Here is an 18,200-nt window from a genome sequence, read left to right as displayed (position 1 = left end):
GTGACAAGTAATATCTCAGTCACAAGATCCCCTCCCACCTCTCATCAAAAAGAAGTCAATTATTCTCCAAAGCCAAATAATCCCATAGAGTGTCTACAGTTCTTCGTACACATTTAAGTCCTTTACCTTAGAAGTAGGCAAGCTGGTGCCTCTCCAGAAGTTTGCTACAATTCATATTATCCAATGCTTTATAGGATTGTTAGTAAGTCTGGTACTTTCAGCTGCAAGAGCTGAGAGTGCCAGAACATGGGAAAATGCCAAAGGACTTATATTTCATAGAGATTCTAATAGAATATGAAAAGAGGAGAGAACAAAACAAAGGTATTAGTGCCATTAAGACAACTGTCTTTGTTTTAGCATGAGATTTTGTGGAAAGTTTGTTTTTTCCAACCAGTTACATGCACTTATATCTGGATCCAACTCAACTACAATGTCTGTTTTTAACAATAAATGGGATAATACCAATAACTGTAATGCCTGAAGTCCTGCATTGGGTGGTTCTGAATAAAATCTATGTTGTGATCTTGGGATTGTGGTCTTCTCCTTTTCTTGCTATGATTTTTGTTGTTATTTATTACTGTCATTATGAATGACCAAGGCATTGACATCTACAGCCCATCCCCTGTTCGGATATCAGCCAGCACACAAATGCCTTAAATCAAGAAATAGTTTTCTAAGATCTACAGAGATACTTGCAAGAACATGTCAGCAAGCAAGAGTCCAAAAGTGGCAGGCTAAAACCCGAAACTTCAGTCAGTGCTGACGCCGGATGAGAGACTCCTTCTTGGGCACACAGAAGATTGGGCAACTGGGAAGGTGCAGAATAGACTGTGCTCTGGTACTACAAGATGCAGAGCGAACCTTAAGAAATGGAGCTACACAGTGGAGTCCATTACATGTAAGTGTGGAGACAAGCAAACTACAGACTACCTACTACAATGCAGTCTAAGCCCTGTTATATGCACAATGGCAGACCTTCTTACAGCAACACCAGAGGCACTCCAAGTGGCCAGCTTCTAGTCAAAGGACATTTAGTATGATGCCAAGTTTTTAAACTTTGTTTGTGTTTTCAAATACATTACAACTTGTACCCTCGGTTCACTTCTGACACAATAAATACATTATTAAATATAAAATGTATACTTCTTCTGTTCTACAAGAATTCTTCTGTTCTACATTCTACAAATGTCACAATGATTCAGAACAACCAAAGACAACGTAACCAAAAAAGCACTGAATTTCCCATGATGCTGCTTGGAAAAAACATTCAGGAACAGCACAGTGACTTGGGTTCCCAAAACATCTTGACCAACAGCTTTGACATCTATGTGAAACTTTGCCTCTACAGCTCCTCTGTGCTCCAGCCTTCAGCCACATATCCTCCAACTGATTGGGACTGTCTATGCCTCTCTGTCATCCTATTTTTCCAGCTGCTTTAAAAATGTCCCAGTTTCTTTCTCCTCCTCATTTTCCCCCTTTGTCCTCAGCCTACTTAAGTTACTTAAGTTGAGTTAAAAGGCAAAACTATTTTGCACTCCAAAGAAAAGACGATGGAGTGGAATCTTGCCCTTCCCAGTAGATTAGGCAAAAGCAAGCCGCTGCTGCCTCTCCTAACTAGGGTGTTCTTGCTTATCAAGATTTTTTTTTCATCTTGTCCATACTTTGATGTTGCCAGGCCTGGTTTTCATCTGTGAAATGTCTCAGTGTATGCAGTCAGCTTCCGTCTCCCACATGTTCTCCTCTCCATTAGTATAATTACAGCTACTGTTGCTGATTTCTTTTTTTTTTAAGGGAATAAACCCAGCAGCCCTTGTCAGAGCCTCTAAGCCAAGGAATTCATCAGTGGTTCTGGTTTCTTCTGAACTCAGAATAGGCCTTGTTTAATAGTCCAGGCGGAGGCTGGAGTTTGCCTTTCAGCTGGCAACTGCTCTGAGCCAGAGACGAGAGTCAAGTTACTGCATCTGTCCGGGAATTTCAACTATTCTAGGAGGAGGAGGAGGGAGCTGCTGACTCAGGAGGCCTTCTGGTATTTCCATGCAAAGCCCGGACCTACCAGAGCAAAGTGAATTCTCAGCTTGACTTGTTTTCTTTCTGGCCCCATGCCTGACGTTAAAAGTGAACTGAAGCCTTTGGGGCTGATCTGATTCTGCGTCAGCCATCCCACTGCTCAATTTGGGCAGACAAAAGAACTCTTTTTTGCATGTGTGCTTTTAAAAAGCATAGCTATACTGCTTTCCTTTTAAGGATTCTGTCTAATCTGGAGCTTCTTTCTTAGCCAAAATTGGGTGCCATCCCCCTCCCTCCGGCTCAGTTACTATACTTTACTGGAGATCATTTTTCAAGTTGTTTTCCAACTTGAAATAATAATGGTTGACCAGCCAAGAGTACTGGCTGAATTCTATGTCATATTCTCCATTCAAGGAGGGTGACAACAAGGTCTGATAGGTCTTGGGAACTCCTTGTACATTACCACCCCAAGAACAATAGAGTTTACAGGTTAATATATAAGTGTAAGAATACCTTTAGAAAATAAAAAAAAAGATTAATGGCAAATGACATACAAGTTAAAAGATGATACAGCAGTTTGCTTTCGCCTGAGCCTACAGGGAGGGAAAAATCCCACCGTCCTTTCCTCTTCCTGAGTTAATTGAGTAGAAAACTTAAAATACGGCTATGGGACCAATCTTTTGGAGAATAACTACAGTGCAATCAATAAACATAGAATCTGTTCAATGACAATTGGAATGGCCCTGGATTACAATTTTAGATTATGTGATTTTAATAATGGATGTAATTGTTTTTAAATGCTTAAATTTTTTTAATGTAGATGTTTGCCAGTTGTATGTTATTTTAAAGCATTGGATTGTTGTTGATATGTGAGGCCACTCTGAGACCCCCTGAGAAAGGCAGGGTACAAACATGGTAAATAAATAAATATATAAACCACTTTTGCACTTCAGTTTGCAGCAACAGAAGCAAATTTGGGACAAACTGAGGAAGTGGAAAGAGGAAAGAGAAATTAAGACATTTTAAAAGCAGCTAAAAATTGGAACCGCAGATGATTAATCTGGACTGTCCCTGCCAGACTGAAACAAATGGAGGAAATGGAAGCAGATTAGCATAGAATTTGCTTATATTGATTTTGAAAAATGTATTGATGCAATGGGAAATATACTGTGACCATGTGAAATGTGTATCTGCTCAGTCTATTACCCCAATGCTGATCGTGGACATTCAGTTTCAGGGGCCTTTGCTTGTTTTCCTTCTTAGCACTCTTAAATCTTAAAACCAGACCTGGATTTGACAAGCTTTCAAATTGAAGACTGCCCTCTGTGAAGGATGAGATATAGTCAGTCATCCTAGAGCAAAGCAATAGTTTTCTTTCCTGGAAAAGTGGGAGGCAAGACTATTTGAGACTTGTGTCTGTGCCACCACAATGATGCTGGACATCTGATCCCTTGAGTGACTATGCTAGGGGCTGCTAGAGAGGACAAGGTGCTTGTGTTTCACTCTTTTGGAGCCTGTTTGATATGCAACAAGCCCTTGGGGTGCAAAGCAGGGAAAGACTGTCTGTGGGAGAGAAACACTTCCCTGCAGCCAAGGGGAAAGAATGAAAAGACAGGTTGGAAGTAGTACAACTATGTTCTCCTCAGTGGAAAAGGACATTAAAGATTTGATTTTCCAAGCCATGTTTATGTCTGTCTGCAGTTCTCCTGGAGAGAGAGATGTTTTTGCCTTCTTTAGGCATGAAAATAATGCCCTGTAAGCATTCTCAAAAGTGGGAAGCTGTGGCCCAGTGACCCCTTAAGGGACTGTGGTGCTGGGACTGGCCACCACTGAAGAAACTTTGTGAGTTCAATCAAAGGTTTGCAGATTGTTGTTGGCAGCCAACTAGTTGGGAGGATGTCATGCTCCTTCTTTGGCTTGCAAGTAAGCTGTTTGTCTGGCTAGGCTTCCAGAGGCTTAAGGAAACTGTTTTCAAGTGTAGAGTTCGTCTGAGGTGTGCGTGCATAGAGCCTGCGTGTATACATGCTTGAGAGCTAGCAACAAAAACAGAAAAAGAGAGGCTTCTTTGCTTGTGGAAATTCAGCTCTACTCCTGGCTTAATGCTGCAAATGCAAACCCATTTCTGAGAGCAGAGTGCTCTCTGGTGGCTATAAGGTGGTGGCATCTTTCAAATGGGGCAAATAATATATGTCACTAAATTGACTCATTTTCCCTCAGACTCCTTCTACACTGCCATATAAAATCCAGATTATCTGCTTTGAGCTCTAGTCCAACCCCCTGCCATGCAAGAAAAGCACCCCTGACAGATGGCAATCCAGCCTCTGTTTAAAAACTTCCAAGTAAAGAGCTTTTACCACACTCCAAGGCAGAGAGTTCAACTGCTGAACCGCTCTTACCATCAGGAAGTTCTTCCTAATGTTCCAGTGGAATCTCCTTTCCTGTAATTTGAACCCATTACTCCTAGTCCTAGTTTCAAGGGCAGCAGAAAACAAGCTTGCTCCTGCTTCCTTATGACACCCTTTATGATGACCGTCACCCCGGCTTTCAAATTAATTTGAAAACGCAGCGGAGAGTTCCGCAGATCGCTCACCAAAGGAACGGAACGGGACCGCAGCAGACTATTATTAAAAGATCCTTTTTTTCTTTCACTTTCCCCTTCCCTGAACTATGTAACAAATCCCCCCAATAAAAGTAGCATTTATTTTAACAATAGCACTCTCTATCTGGTTATTTTGTATCTTTCTCTGACTCCTTCCTTTGCATGCAATTTCTCTCTCTCTCCCGTCCCTTTAACTCCGGCTGAGGTTTCTCCGCCATAGATTAATATGGCGGACGATACAAATTGGCTCATATCTCTATCAAAATTACCCCTAGAACGCTCCTCTTTTAGTCCTAACCCTTTCTAAGGCTCCTGACTCGAAGACAACCAGCGGAACCGGAATCGGTCCAGTTTTCGGCACCTCAACAGCTGACTGTCAAACGGGACCGACTGCTCTCTTCCAGCCTTATCCCGTACTTTCCTTTTCCCGCGACTCGCGGAGTGGTTTTAAGAGATCCCTAGCCCCTTTCTGTGAACTGGGGATGGGGAGATCACTCTCTCGCTGGGGAAACATAGTTCTCCAAGAACTCTTACCCTCTCTACAGCTGCCAGGGGGTGCCCGGACGGGTGCCCTCCACGTTTCATTCATACTTTCTTGATTTTATGAAGGAGAAGAACACTCTTCCCCAGACCTACCCCTGGACTTATGAAATCCTATACTTCCAAAGACTGCAACCCACATGTGCCTCTTCCCCATGCCATCTCTACGAATTCCTCCCATCACAGATGAACTCTTTTCCCTCATGTATCCATGAATTTGCATATTCTATGTACCTGGACACCCTCATGACCCACTGTTGTATGAATTTCTAATCGTTGGGCTAACTTCATGAATTGTGAAATCATGCTGCTTGAACTCCACTCCTATGACTTTCCATATTGGGTTCCCCAGATGTTGTAAACCTCATTCTTATCAAATGTTTTCAATTGTTTATATCATCCATGATTCCCCTTTATGCAATGTAACCCCCTTTATGGATTCTCCCTTATTTCCATGAAATCTATCTATCTGCCTATATGTATTTGTACTCTTTGGGATCCCCGGAAAATATGTGTTTTTCCCAGCTGGGTTTATGTTCCAACTTTATTTTAATTTTCATTCTATCCCATATAATTGTCAAATCATGAAATCAAATGGGAAATATTATGACCCCAACGTAAACCCTAGTCCCCATGATCCAGACCTCCCTTCCCAAAAACAAAAGGATAATCTGCCACAGTTTAATCCAATCTCATTCCGATCGCATGGACAATATAGGGCTTGAGTCACCAAATTCCTAAAGGTGACTCGCCCCCAAGGCAAACATTGTCATATCCCAGGCCAGGACGCCTCAGGAAGGCACCCCTGTGGAGCCCGTCAATGACGGCTCATCACCACCCTTCTTTACTTCCCCCTGACACCCCAAGGCATATCTAAAATCTGTGAACGTGACAGGACCCCGGACATCCTTGATGGGTGCCATTAATTCCTTTAGAAATCGGCTGGGCCAGGATTAATCTGATATTTCCTGTCCTGTCACTTCATTGTTTCAATAGCTCCCGCCTCCTCCTCCCTGATTGGCCCGAGTGGGGACAAAAAAGCGGCTCCCCATTGGGCCAGCAGAGCGAGGCGGGAAACGAAAGCCCGCCTCGTTCAACCTCCCAGCCTATCCGCGATCAGATGGGCGGGGGAGCGGGGCGGGAAATTCAAAGGGCTGTCAGACCGAAATATTGTATAAATATGGCTTTATTTGAAACATATGATACGCTAGTAGATTGAATGATCGCTACTAGTGTCCATTCAGCTGAATCGCTCAATAAAGACTCCTTGGCGGATTTTCCTTCACCCTTGGCGGACCTTCTTCATTTCGGGCTTCAGGTTGTATTGCGGCTTATATTCTCCTTTTGGCTTCGCCAAGGTCCGTTCCCTCAGGACCGGATCGGGTCTCTCCTCAAGGGCCCGATCCCCTAAAACGCGGTCGACAACATTTATACATAGCTATCATGTCTCCTCTCAACTTTCTCTTCTGCAGGCTAAACCTCCCCAGCTCTTTAAGACGCTCCTCATAGGGCATAGTCTCCAGACCTCTGGACACCTTCCAGCTTGTCAATATCTCTTTTAAACTATGGTGCCCAGAATACGACACAGTATTCCAGGTGAGGTCTGACCAAAGCATAATAGAGATCCACAATTACTTCACTCGATCTAGACACTATATTCCTTTTGATGCAATCCAAAATCCCATTGGCTTTTTTGGCTGCTGCATCACACTGCTGGCTCATGTTCAACTTGTTGTCCACAAAGACTCCATTCCCTATCTTTGCATTTTGTTTTTGTTTTTCGGGGGGGGGGGGGGTTTGCCTAAGTGTAGTATTGTACATTTGTCCTTGTTGAAATTCATTTTGTTAGTTTTTGCCCAGCTCTCCAATCTGTTAAGGTCATTTCAAATTCTGAGCCTGTCCCCTGGAATACTATCTCTCCTAATTTGGTGTCATTTAAAGAGCAAAATTCTGAAAACCAGCCCTTCCTCCAGTCATGTCTATGAAATGTAAAACAAAAGGCATAAAACCACAGGAGAAACGGAGTTTGTAAAAACAAAAAGCATTCTTTGGCAGACTTACCTAGTCTACATAACATATTCTTATATATGTGTTTTTTTCTTTAAAAATATTTCCATTGTTGTTGTGTATAAAAATGGAACACATTGAATCCCATTGCCTGACCATAATCCTGAAAGTCATGATGGGGTGCACATGCTGGGCCCAAGCAAAATGCAGGTGACATTAGTGGAAGCCACAACCCATTGATACATTTTAGCAGCAATACGCGGGCGCCAAAAATTATTGGAACAATGTGGCATTGCAATGGAATTGAAATGAAGTTTGGCAAGAACTTGTGCCAGCCAGGGAAGTGCTCCTAGCAGAAATAAGAAGATACACAGCAAATGAATAGTGAATGCTGTCAACTTCATGATCACTGCAAAATGGTGAAAAAATAGTTAACCCAGAGCTAAAGGTGAGGTTATTTCTTAATTAGCTTCATGAACATGACTTTCAGGACACTTTGTCTGATTCATCTACAGCCTACTGTACATTCAGGATTTTCCTTGACTTAACAAACCATGGAGAAGCTTTAGGACTGTAGCCAGAAGAGAAATGAGTCATCTGTAAGAGAAGAACACATCTGATTTATAAACTACCAGAGAAATCTGTTATGGCTTTGACCTTTCCTGCTGTCTTGTGAAGAACATTAGCATTAATAACATGGCCCAAATACTCTGCAGGGTGGGAAATATTCACGTTTGTCCTTGAAAATGTTCCTTTTCACAGTTGTTCAGAGCTCCATGAGGTCATCTTGGTAAACTCGACTTGTAATGTTCTTTTTGATTAGGCCCATCATTTGGGTGTCACTTGGATGCCGTGTCGCCAATGATGTGGCTGTTATTAAAAGCACTTTTATTTCACCCAACAGTGGCCTTAAGGCTCTGGAAACAAGGCTTATGTCAATATTAGATGATAAAGGGGGCTATTAGTATACTATTATGTGCTGCCAGAATCCCTTGACTATTAAGAATATATGTTGTGCTGGAACAGAGCAAAGGTCTATCTGATTCATCCTTCTGTTCCCATAGAAATGGCCATGGGAAGTGGACGAGGAGGATATGAACTGGGACGCTCCATCTCCCTCCTGTTCCTGAGCAACAGGTACAGCTTGTTCTCTACATTTGTAAATTTAACGTTTGCAGATTTGATTATTTCTGAATGTTATTAATATATTTTCTCCAGATACCCCATGGAAGCTAACAGTAAAGTTGCATTGGAGGCCCTAGAGATTTCAAGAGAGGACACCTCTGTAGGAAGTTCTATGTTTTCCAGGAAGGCCTATTGTATTCAGAATTACTGCCTGATTCCACAGGTAACAGAGAGTAATGAGTAGTCGGCACTAATAGCTGTATCTTCCATAAGGATGATCATGGAGAATGGCAAAATCCAGTTCATGTGGAAACAAGGCAACACCAAGAGATTTGGTAGACCTTGTAGTAACATAATGACTACAGATTTTATATTCCCATTTCACATTGACATTCCACACTGTGCCATCCTAGAAGTTCAATACCATTTAAATGCCTGTAACTCCGTCCCTATGGAATCCTGGGTGAGAACAACATGCTCTGCTAGAGAGATGTGGCATCTCCTCTGAACTGCGGGAATAGGGGGAAAGTCTCTCATGAAATAACAAGTCCCAGGATTCCACAAGACAGAATCATGAAAATTTAATTGGTGTCAAACTCCTGTTGTTGTGTAGGATGGCAGAAAAAGAGTAGCCGTTCCTTCCACTCAAATAAATAAGAAAATAAAAATGAAAAATAAAATAAACTAGCATCAAATTAATTTTAAAATTTGTGAAAGAGCAAAGTAATGAATATCAGAACAAATGCAGTGTAATAACAGAAATGAAGTCAATGGAGAAAGGGCATTCACATCTCTATAATTTTGTAAACATCTGTTTTCCCCTGGTTCCACTAATGCTACACAAGCTGCATCTGTAGAAATGCCTTCTGCACAATAGCTAAAGGCTCAGGAAAAATTCTGTTTTCCATCATACCTCTGCCCCCATCTTGTAGGAAAAAGTCCACAGGCAAGAGAGTGGAAAGAAATCTGCATTATTTGACCTGATACAAATGCTGAATTCTTAGGAGCAACCAGAGAGTGAAGGGCTGGAATTCTGCAGCCAGCGTATTCATGTTTGAATTAGTGACTCATGGACATTGCACTCCAAAGAACATTATATTATTCTTTAGAGACCACAATGTATATCTTTTTGAAGAACATTTCGATTTTTACACACACATCAGCTTTACATCCGCTTACAGATGATGGTAATAGATATCATGTGTAGTGGCATGCATATTACCCCTTTCCTTTATTTTGTGAGAAAAGCAGATGGGGAGGTTGTGGAACTGAGTACAAGAAATGGCTAGAGAAGAAAGGTTGAAGTAGCCCTTCAGTATGCTGTTCCTCATCTCAAACCTGAATTCTTCCACCTAGCTTACATTAAAAATAAGCAATGATTGGAAGAAAGGACCATGCATCAGGGCATCATGTGTAAGTTGAACTTAAACTATACAAAATATTATGGGACATGGAAAGTCATTTGGGAAATATATATGAAACAGTTAAGAAAATAAGAAACAAAGTATGCATTTGCATATCTCAGTAGCTGTGGGTTTAATTAACCATTGTTTGATGCTTAAACTATGACTTGTCAACAGACAACACAATATAGTGAGTTGTGAAAATTGGACAGTGAAGAAAGAAAGACAATCATGCCATTTTAAATGTGCTGGAGAAGTGTTCTATGAACACCATGCAGCCTAAAAAGACAAATAAATGAGTTACAGAGCAAATCAAGACTGAACTCTCCCCAGAAGTCAAGATGACTAAACTGAGACCATTGTACTCAGGTCATCAGTGGTTCCCAGCCTTTTTTTGACCAGGACCCACTTGACCAGGACCCACTTTGACAGGGACCACTCTCCAACATTAGTACCAAAAGGGTTACGAATAAGTTTTTGGTCAACTTTAGATTCGTTTTGGTTATTTGGGGTGTTGATTCAGAAAACTGCATTAATAGACCACATCAGCTCTAGTTTCTGATACAGAACATATGCCATCCAGTAGTCCGCAACTGCTCGCCCACATAAAACCATATTTAATAATCTAGAACTGATGTGATCTATGGAAAGGAGTGGAAATAAATGAAATGAAATAAAATAGAAGGAGGCTCGCAGACCGGATTTTCATTCTCATGGCCTATTGTTGGGCCACGGCCCACGGGTTGGGAATCACTGGGTCATATAATGAAAATACACAACTTACTAGACAAGACAGGAATGCTTGGTCAAGTAGAAGGCAGAAGAAGAAGAAGAAGATTGCATTACATATGGATGGGCTCCAAAGGCAACCCATGGTCTGCATCTACTAGACCTGAGCAGTCCTGTGGGAGATAAGGTGACTTGGAGCATCTTATTCATAAGACCACCATAAGTCAGAGACAATTTTATGGCAGCTAACATCAACAATTTCTGGAGATTAACCTATTTTTCTCTACTCAAGGGATTTCTTCAGAGATCCATGTCTGAGTAGATTTTCAAATTCAGCCCTGGTTTTTTTTTTCGTGTGAGCATTCTGGAAACAATGTGGGTTAAATGAAAGATATAGAAATTAGGAAAAGCATGTGCAATGATAAACAGATGTTTTCTACCACTTGGGGGACCATCTTTGAAAAACAAAGATCTAAATGTATAATCTGGTTTGATCCTGAGTTTAATGAGAAGTAAATCCACTGGTAGGAGAGCAGGTTTCAGGCAGGATATTTTCATGCTTTTGAGTAGAGGTTCCTTCGTGGCCTGTTGTCTAAGCATTCACAAGGCTTGGCTTTGTTTGACTTCAGAAATCTGATAGGAGTGGGATGGTTCTTATGGCTTGGAAAATACACCCTCCTCCCATTTGCCTTATATGAATCTTCCCAGTGTCATTTCTAGCAAAAGACACTCATTGATATGTGTTATCGTGCCTTGATTATTTTGCTGTAATTCATTTTCTTTTCCAAGCCCGATTACAAAGCTCTTCCAATTAGAAGCTTCTTCCTGCAATACAACACTCAGACCACTTTGAAGCTCTGATCAGTGTGGCTGGTCTTCCTCAAGTTACAGTGCCCCCACTCATTGGGCGATAGTGTCCATCTGGTATACATATTCATTTAGTTCTCCACTGTATTTCACAAGAACATAAGGCATTGGAATCCAAGAATTACTGTAATGGATCAGACTTTTGATCCTTCTATCCCAGTACCTGATGGTATTTCAGAGGATGGAGCAATAAACCATGCAATAAACAGATGATGGATAAACTGACTTTTGCTTTCCACATGCACGCACAATTGTAAACATATGTGCAAGTATGCACGCACAGACCAGCTTTCTCTCACAAATCCCCTGAAGCCAGAAATTGCTTTAAACACTGGAAACTCTTCTGTCTTTCTTTTCCACCCCCCTTATTTTTTCCACGGAAATTTCCACTCTTCTCTTGGAATAAGCCTTTATTCTTAATTTAAGCAGCAAGCTATAAAATCCTTTCTCCAAGTCAGAAGTGGGAAAAATGCAGTGTGGTCTGTGAAGCCTTCATAAAGAGTCTCGCTGAAAAAATCATGCTGTTTTCAGGTGAGGTTTCTTTTTTTGCTCAAACTCACCCTAAACTAGCCACAAAGGGCACATATTATTTCCTACAGGGTTCTTCAAGCTCTCTCTTAAAACAACAAACAAACAATAAAAGGCTGAAAATTGGCCAGAAGGATACCCAGAAGGGACATGACATTACTTCAGCACAATGAAACATGATGGTTCAGCCCTGAGGGGATTTGTTGACACTGCAGTCGTCTTTCCAAGTACTAGTCAGGATTGAATCTACTTAGCTTTCAAAGTCAGATGGGATCTGGAGTATTTCGACCAAGCTGTAATTGAGATTAAAGCTAGGACCATTTACATGCAGTGTATTTACTCTACCAGTGAGCCATGGCTCCTCTTCTAAAATTACATTCTGGCAGGTTGTCAAAAGCTGATTCATTTTCAGTCCCTCTCTTTTGGAACCTGCAGTGTGGAGACAATGAACTACATTTGCCTTCAAATTTACTCTGCCTGGGTAATGAGTTGAACTGTCACCCCATTTTACACTTAAGAAGGCAAAAGCGAGAAAGACTAGGAACTCCTTTCTTTGCCACTGTTTTTTATTTGATAGCCTGGTGTACATTTAAATCTTGGATTTCTCCATGTGTATCAGAAAATGACCTATCCAGACAATGAGATAAATACCACTGTTCTTTATACCTGTGCCTCTTCCTCTCTTTTTCCTCTGACCGTCTCATTCAAAAGTCCAATTGAGATTAATTTAAGAGTAGAGTATTTTAAAGACTAACTGAAATAAATTGACTCCCTCCTCAGTTAGTGCTCACTTACTGGGCATGAGAAAACTTACAGTATGCCAGTGATTTCTCTAGATATTCTAATAATCTCTAGGACTTTCAGGGCACATCTATACTGTAGAATTAGTGCAGTTCGTACAATCAGAGTTAGAAGAGCCCACAAGGGCCATCCAGTTCAATCCCGTCATACAGGAACACACAATCAAAGCACCCCCAATGGATAGCCATCCTCCTCTGCTTAAAAACCTCCAGAGAAAGGAGACTCCACTGTACTCCAAATATCATATTTCACTATCAAACAGATCTTACCACCAGGATATCCTTCCTTTGTAAGCATCTATCTTAAAAGAGAAAGTGATATAGGATTCACTTTCACTCCATTTGCTAGGCCAAAAAAGAAGAGACAGGCAATATTGCTCCCCGTGAAATACTAGAGAGCATTTTAGAGCCAAAAAGATGGAACCCTATGAGCCAAAAATGGCTCTGCAAAGCACATGCAGTTGATGAACCATAATTTCCCACTCTTGTCTTAGAAAGAAGGATATCTTCCTCATTTGATCCTATATCTCTGCCATAGCTGATATCCAGCTATGGACTATCATTGGGTCCTCTTCAGAAATCATGGGTATTTGGGAGCTGCCAGTCAGTGTTGACCCCTGATGTTGGTGCATATGCGGTCATTGCCTCTAAAAACAAATTAGGTTGGTGCAAGGAGGTAGAAGAAAGGAAACCCCCATGTGAAAAGAAATGCAACAGGTGTCACTGTGGTTTTCAGTCCATTATTACTTCCCTTTCATTTTGCCAGGCACCTCCAGGATAATGTTCACTAATTTGTTGTCATTGTCTAAATATAGATATCGGAGGGTGAAAGGAACAAATAGAAGGAGACAGCTCTTGAGATTGCAGTTGGGAAGCATGGAGGCCTCTGGGGAAGAAGAAGAAGAAGAAGAAGGAGGAGGAGGAGGAGGAGGAGGAGGAGGAGGAGGAGGAGGAGGGGGAGGAGGAGGAGGAGGGGGAGAGGGAAGAAGGGGAGAGAAGAAGGAACAATTGTTTAATAAAAAGCTTTTAAAAAGAGCAGCTTGGAAATACAATTCCCTGTTATGGTTGTTAAACATCAGGCCCCTGATGAATACAGTTGCCATGGCACATCCTATTCACAAGACACAAGCAGCAGTGTCTACTTTAAGGCAATAGACCTCAAAGATATCTACACTCGAACACTTTAGACTGTGAGGCCGAAAGCAGTCCCATACCAAACAAATAAATCAATCTCTCCATATTGAAAATTAGCTGAAACCTTCTAAAGCCGAAATAGCTTCTCCCTCCCTGCAACATCTTTTTTTTCTGAACTAGGAATGTTTGTAGGGTAAACCTTTCAGCGAAATGGTTATATAGCCACCTGTTTTTATAACCTGATTAGATTTAACTGTCTTGTTTTCAGTTCTAGCTGGACACAACTCTTCAAGCTCAGAAGCAGTTAAAGGGTGGATTTCCAGGCCAGTGAGATAATGCATTGGATGGTGTGGGTTTGAGCGATAAAGGAGCTCCCCATGGTGCTGAATTTATTTAGGGGCAAGGTTCATCATGCTGGATAGCTCCCAATAAAGTATGAACTAGATGACACGGAAGCTGTCAGCTGCCTCTGGAGGCAGGGGTCTGGGCATCGCCTGGAGCCCTTTCGAGCAGCACAATGAGAGCACAATGATTTTACTTTGATTGTCATGACAATATCTTATGCAATCCTGGGATTTGTACTTTAGGAGTAATGGGGATAGATATTTTCAATTAAAGATAAATCAGGTTTTCAGAAGTGCAGCCGGTTCTGTTTTAATATGAAGCAACTGCTATTCATAGCCACAAATAAATGTAATGAGCCTGGAGAGCACATACTAAAGCCTCTTATTCTTATTAAAGAGAAGCTGTTTCCAAGGTCCTCACTGCAGGCTGTGGGACTGTTATCCCTGAGAGAAATTTCACTTTAGAAAAGTAAGTAAAAAGTAAAGGTTATCCCCTGGTATTAAGTCTAGTTGTATCTGACTCTGGGGGATGGTACTCATCTTCATTTCTAGGCCAAAGAGCCAGCGTTGTCCTTAAACACCTCCAAGGTCATGTGGCCGGCATGACTGCATGGAGCGCCGTTACTTTCCCGCTGGTACCTATTGAACTACTCACATTTGAATGTTTTCAAACTGCTAGGTTGGCAGAAGCTGGGGTTCAGCAGCTCAGCGATTTACCCCGGTGCAAAAAGAAAAAGAAAAAAAAAAGGGGGGGGGGCTTTGTTTAATGTTGGTACCTCCCTGACACCTAGTGGCCTAATGTTTTTCCTTACTTTTAGGTAAGTGTGACAACACTATCCAGGTGTGTTTTATAGCACAGATCAACAGCATGCCTTTTATCAGCTTGATTTTTTTAAAAAAATAATTGAACATAGTTACTTTTGAATACAGTCAGCTCTCCATATCCACAGATTCTGCACCCATGGATTCAACCATCCAAAGCTTAAAATATTTTAAAATGCAAAAGGCAAACTGTGATGTTGACATTTCCTATTTGGACACTACTTTACTACACTAATGTACATAATGGGAGTTGAGCATCCTTGGATTTTGGTATCAGGGGCAGCATCATGGTCTTGGAACCAAACCACATTGGATACCAAGACCCCACTGTATTCAGAAAGTGAATAAGTAGATTTTAACTATAATGCTAACTACACTTAATACACTCTTTGATGTATCAAAAAGACTGAGGGCTTACCCAGAAAGAAGGAACACCCCTGGAAGTATTTAAACTTTTTAGGTCCCTGAATATTCATCATTTTGCATCTTAACTCTTTCTTGAAATATCCTGGGTTTAGACTTACAACATTTCATAAACCAACTTTCACCAATTTCTCCTATTCAGGAATTATGGTCGAAGTGTTATATTGCTCAAGTAATAGGATCATTATTTTTTATTGCTATAATGCCTTTTCCTCTCACTTGGTCTTGTAGAATTTGTGGTCCTGGAAACAATCGTAATGTTTCTTGGCAGCAGCCATCTTAGCTAGGTCCAGTATTGTACAAGCTGACAGCCCTGGGGAGGCTTTAACTCCTGCTTTATGCCATAAGAAGAAAGAATTACCATCTCATGGTAATGACTTAAAATAGTATGAAAAAGTAGTTGTCAGTCTATCATTAGTTCTGTTGGATTGCTCCAGTTCTAATGCATGAGAAATCAATAATGCCTTTTCTCTCTCTTCTTCTACTTCCTTCATACCATATAGTATTTTATAAATCTCTGTATAACCATGGGTTTGTCTTTTTTCACATTTTATTATCATCATCATCATCATTTTATTTCTTACCTGCTTCTCCTTGTGGTTCAAGGCGGGTTACTTCCTTCATACCATATAGTATTTTATAAATCTCTGTATAACCATAGGTTTGTCTTTTTTCACATTTTATCATCATCATCATCATCATTTTATTTCTTACCTGCTTCTCCTTGTGGTTCAAGGCGGGTTACAACATGCTAAAAACACATAATTATAAAAAATACACATAACAAAATATATTCTTACAAAATACCTATATTAAAATACACAGAAAAATGATTAAAATATAGTGGACACAAGACACAAATTTAAAATTCCTGCAGGTTGTTCCAAAGTTTTGGGGTGGCTGATGAAAAGGCCCTCCGGGTAACAGTTGCCAGTCGGGTTCTGGCGGGCTGGAGCAGATGCCCCTCAGAGGACCTAAGTGTTCACGGCGTATTGTGTGGGAGAAGGCGATCCTGCAGGTAACCTGGACCCAAACCATGTAGGGCTTTAAAGATCAAAACCAACACTCCGTACTTTGCCCAGAAACTAACTGGCAGCCAGTGGAATTGCTTTAGGATAGGTGTAATATGCCCACTCCAGGATGTTCCTGTAACCAATCTGGCTTCCATATTTTGAACCAACTGGAGGTTCTGAACTTGGTACAAAAATAAATCAATATAAAGCGCATGGCAGAAGTTCAACCTTGAGATTACCAGTGTGTGCACTACCATCTTTAGGTCCTCCAAATCTAGGAAGGTGCGCAGCTGGCATATCAATTGAAGCTGATAATTAGCACTCTTGACCGTCGCATCTACCTAGGCTGACATCTGGAGAGACAGAACCAGGAGCACTTCCAAGCTGCAAGGAGTTTTTCATGGGGATTGTGACCCCATCCAAAACTGGTTGACACACCTCCATCCCCAGATTAGGACCCTTGATGGCAAGCACCTCTGGCACAAATGCATTGTTATATCAACCATTTTGTATCACACAAAAGTTGCCTCTTTAACAACTCTTCCATACTAGGTAAATTGACTGAATTCTCCACCAAAACCCCAAGATCAACCCTTTTAAGTTCAAACCCATGAGTCTGAAACCATGGTTTGTGAAAGGCTATCAAAGTAGAATATCAACCCACATTTACATAGAAGACTTTGCCTCAAGAGGGAGCTTCATCACAGACATGTGAGAGAATATATCAAAATCACTAAGCATATGGGAAAAGAAACCAGGTAAACGATCCTAACTGATTCTGTACCACTGGAAACTCAAGCCATGGCATGGATGATTTATAGTGAGCAAAACCACGGTTTGGCAAAATGTCAAAGTTCAGTCAGCATTGAAACACTCTTTGAAAAGAGAGAAAGGAAACTGTTTTGTATATTCCCCTCATATTTGGGCATATTCTAAGCTTGAAAACAAAACAAAGAAAGCATTTTCCATTTCACCATTTTAATACAGGAAGTCTCTCTTTTCCAATTGTATAGCACAGATGGGTTTCTGGCATAAAGTACAACTTAGTTATTTTAAAAATACATTTAGTTGTATGGAACTAATATCTGTTTCCAAGATGTTTTCTTAAATTATGACAGTTTAGACTTGCTGAATTTTTTACAAGGAGTTAAAAACAAAGTTCAGATTACAACTGCTTTATAGTCTGCAAATCATCACAAAAGCTAAGTCTCACAACAGACAGAAGACTGAAATAAAATTATGTGGTATCTATATTCATGAAATATTATAGCATGACTTGCAGACCATTCTTGCCTCCTCTAACAGGAACAGCTATAGTGATTTGAATAGGACTGACTTTTAAGCAATTGTGCATGAGGTTGCAGGATGAAGAGGTACAGACTGGAAAGCAGACATCCTATTATTTCCATCCTTGGATCAGAAATCTTCTTGCTTATTTTGACTTCACATCCCATCACTTGATAAACTCTTGATGTATGTTTGTTGCAGTGCTTCAGACACTTTTGAGTGACATGTAACAACTGCATCTTGTATCTTGTCTGATTCCAGAATAGGAATAATATACTTTCTCACTGATTAAAAATGTAATACTTAAAAAACTTTTCATAAAATCTGTTGGTCCACTCTGCATTCTTTGGCTGACAAATAAGTCAATATGATGTAGTGGTCTGACTGTTGGACTATGACTCCAGAGAGCAGGGTTCAAATCTCCACTCAGACATGGGAACCCACTGAGTGACATTGGGTGAGGCACATTCTCTCAGCTCAGAGAAGGCAAAGCAAACCCCTTCTGACCAAATATTGCCAAGAAAATCCTATAATAGGTTCACATTAAGATTGCTACAATTGAAAAACCACTT

Source organism: Anolis carolinensis, chromosome 1 (genome assembly GCF_035594765.1).
Source record: "Anolis carolinensis isolate JA03-04 chromosome 1, rAnoCar3.1.pri, whole genome shotgun sequence".
Lineage (NCBI taxonomy): Eukaryota > Metazoa > Chordata > Lepidosauria > Squamata > Dactyloidae > Anolis > Anolis carolinensis.
This window is presented reverse-complemented; position numbering follows the sequence as displayed.